This window comes from Petaurus breviceps, unplaced genomic scaffold (genome assembly GCF_028583685.1).
Source record: "Petaurus breviceps papuanus isolate PSGF00001 unplaced genomic scaffold, PetGlider_PUasm1.0 90784, whole genome shotgun sequence".
Taxonomy (NCBI): domain Eukaryota; kingdom Metazoa; phylum Chordata; class Mammalia; order Diprotodontia; family Petauridae; genus Petaurus; species Petaurus breviceps.
The window spans coordinates 1031007-1034690 of record NW_027187345.1 but is presented as its reverse complement, the minus strand read 5'-3'; the positions used below and the strand labels follow the sequence as shown (position 1 = coordinate 1034690).

The window sequence follows — 3684 nt, the reverse complement described above, 5'->3', positions numbered from 1 at the left end:
GCATCTACGTGGCACAATGAATAGAGTACCAACCCTGGAGTCAGGAGGACCTGAGTTCAAATCCAGCCTCAAACACTTAAAATGAAACTATCCGTGTGACCTTGGGCAAGTCACTTAGCCCCAATTGCCCTGCCCTCCCCCATCCAAAATAAAAAAAGCAAAAATTAAATCCTCTATACCAATGCAGAATAGCACCTTTTCTGCCTCTTACAATCTTAAAGAGTTGTCTAGAGCACTAAGGTTAAGTGATTGCCCTGAGAGAACTTACATAGTCAAAGGAAGGCATTGAATACAATCCTTCCTGCCTTTAAGGCTAGCTCTCCCTTCACTATGCCATACTGCATTATCTACCTCTTCCCTGTTTCTCATACCTAAGGGAAATACTACAGGAGATATGAATTTCAATATTATCTAAGCCCTCCAAACACACAGAGGTCATAAAAATGGAGTTAAGTACAAACACAATTTATTTGTCATAGTTTTAAAAACAACTATGGAAAAGAAATGTACTGACAAACCCAGACCTATGTCACACTTAACCCTATAATTCAGATTTGGGAAAAAGACAAAATTCTAAGTATTGGATCATATTGAATCATAATTACAGAGATGGAATATAAATTTGGAAGTATTCTCATCTAACCCCCTTTTTTGTAATAGATGTGGAAAATGACACACAAAGCTAGATGATTACTAGGGATGGATAAAAGAAGAATCTTCTACTAGGAAGGGATGGATAAAAGAAGAATTTCCTACATCCCCCCCCATTCTGGCATTTACTCCTCGAGGATTAAGGAAATAAATGTTAGTAGAAATAACTTATTTAATGATGTCATTTGTTTAAGCATGAAAGACTGAAATTTACTGGTGCTGCTTTGGAGTAAAATCTCACAGCTGAGTCTCAGAGATGGGTTATTCATCTGCAAGGTAAGCATAATAGGAAAGGAGCTTCCAGTCCAATGACCTCAGCCACAATCCTGGGAAGTATCTCCCATAGAGAGGCAACCTGGTAACTACTGCTGCTATAGTCACAGATTCTGGAGACTCGGAGATGAAAGGTCTTGCCACCAGGTTTCTTAGCCCTGAAAATTATTCAGCATCATAAACTGCTATGATTTTATCAGTGGACCTTTCCATCTGACAGCTAAAATCTTCCATATCTACTGTCTCCCTATTAGAATGTGTGATCCTTGAGAAAAGGGACTATCTTCTTTTTCTCTTTGTATCCCCAGTCCTTAGCATAGTGTTTTACACATAAGTGCTTAATAAATGCTTTTAAATTCATTAATTCATTCAATATATTTGTTCACAAATCTCAGTTTTGGCTGATTTGTTCATAGCTAGCATGAGAATTGGACAATCAGGAAAGTTGAGGGCCTGCAGTAAAACTTCTGGGACACCCTGTATGTTTGCATCAATCATTTATATATTTTGGATATTACACTTTTATCAAAGATATTTAATGAAAATGTTTCTTCCTCTCTGCTGGTTCTCTTACAATTCTATCTTCCTTTGCTGACTTTATTCATGTCAATTTTTTTTAATTTAATGTAGTAAAATTTTCTTTTATGATATCCTTTATTTCTCATTTACTTAAGAATTATGTCCCTTTCACCATAGTTGTGAAAGTACCCAAACTTAGTACCTTCTAATTTTTTGGTGTTGCTTCCTATTATACTCAGTCGATGTATCTGTTTTGAATTCGTTGTGGTGTATGATACAAGATGGAATTATAACTTATTAAAGTAGGTGGAGTAAGTCAGTGGTTTTTTTTTAATTCCATCTTATTTATTTTTAGATCTGAATTCTCTCCCTCTCACTCCTACATCCTCTACCCACTGAGAAAGCAAGAAAAACAAACCCATTAGAAATATGTTTAGGCTCTTTCCCTGAGCGGGAGGCAGAGGCTCCCGGGTGCTTTCAAGACTTAGCTTCACCTGTGAACTGCTGCCATGGCCGAGGAAGGCATTGCTGCTGGAGGTGTAATGGACGTTAACACCGCTCTACAAGTGCTGAAGACCGCACTCATCCACGCTGGTCTAGCTCGTGGAATTCGTGAAGCTGCCAAAGCCTTGAACAACGCCAAGCCCATCTTTGTGTACTTACTTCCAACTGTGATGAACCTATGTATGTAAAGTTGGTTGAGGCCCTATGTGCTGAGCATCAAATCAACTTGATCAAGGTTGATGACAACAAGAAGTTGGGTGAATGGGTAGGCCTCTGTAAAAGTGACAGAGAGGGAAAGACCCGTAAAGTGGTTGGCTGCAGTTGCGTTGTTGTTAAGGACTATGGCAAGGAATCTCAGGCCAAAGATGTCATCGAAGAATATTTTAAATGCAAGAAATAAATAAATAAAATCCTTGGTCTGATTTGAAAAAAAAAAAGAAATATGTTTAGTCTGGAAAGAGAAATTCCCTCATTGGCCATTTACTATATGCATGCATGTTTGTATATGCACAATGCATATATACAGACAGAGATAAGAGATAATTCAATCTGCACTTTGAGTTCATTAACTCTCTGTCTGTTGGTAGACAGCATGTTTACATGTTTCAGCATGAATCATCTGGAACTGTGATCCATTGGGTTGATCAGAGTCCTAAGTCTTACAAAGTTGTCTTTCTAGTATTATTGTTATTGCACAAATTATTCTCCTGGTTCTGCTCACTTGATTTTGCATCAGTTCACCTAAGTCTTACCATGCTTTTCTGAAACCATTCCCTTCATAATTTCTTACTAAGTAGTATTCCATTATATACATATTTAGCCATTTGTCAATTGATAGGCAACCCTTCAGTTTCCAATTCTTTGACATCATGAAAAGAGCTGCTATAAATACTTTTGTACTTCTGGGTCCTTTGCCTTAATCTTTGATCTCTTTGTGGTATAAACCTAGAGTCAATGGGAATGTACAGTTAATAGCTTTTGGGGCATAATTCCAAATTACATTCCAGAATGCCTAGACCAGTCCATTGTTCCACCAACCGTGCACTAATGTACCTCTTAACATTTGTCATTTTCCTTTTTTGTCAGCTTTGCCAGACTGATGGGTATGAGGTGGTACCTTAATGTTATTTTAATTTACATTTATTTAATCATTGGTGAATTGATAGTTTGAATTTCTTCCTCTAAAAACTGCCTATTCATATCATTTGACTATTTATTAATTGGGCAATAATTCTTTTGCCTATAAATTTGGCTCACTTCCCTGTGTATCTTAGCAATAAGAACTTTATTAGAAAACCTAATGCAAAGATTTCCTCCAAATTTACTGATTCTTTTCTAATTTTAGCTGTACTGGGGGTTTTGTGCAAAAAGAATTTTTAATTTTATATAATCAAATTTGTCCATTTTACCTGCTATGAACATATCTTATTTGGTAATAAAATTTCTACCATACATAGGTCTGACAGGTAACTTCTTTTATGCTCATCTAATTTATTTCCTTTTATGTCTATTTTATGTCTAATTATGTCTAACTCATGTATTCATTTAGAGCTTATCTTGAAATACAGTGTGAGATTTGTATTTATCCAATTTCTGCCATACTGATTTGCAATTTTCCCAATAGTTTTTGACAAGTAATGAGTTCTTGCACTAATAACTAGGATCTTTGGATTTATCAAACACTAGGCTATTCTACTCATTTCTTCCACATATTATATACTGAATCCATTCCACTGA

The 3684-nt window shown here is 36.2% G+C and overlaps 1 pseudogene; it reads left to right on the top strand.

Moving 5' to 3' along the window:
• Nucleotides 1-1920: 1920 nt before the first annotated feature.
• On the top strand, nucleotides 1921-2388 carry LOC138147333 (small ribosomal subunit protein eS12-like; annotated as a pseudogene).
• Nucleotides 2389-3684: the final 1296 nt, after the last annotated feature.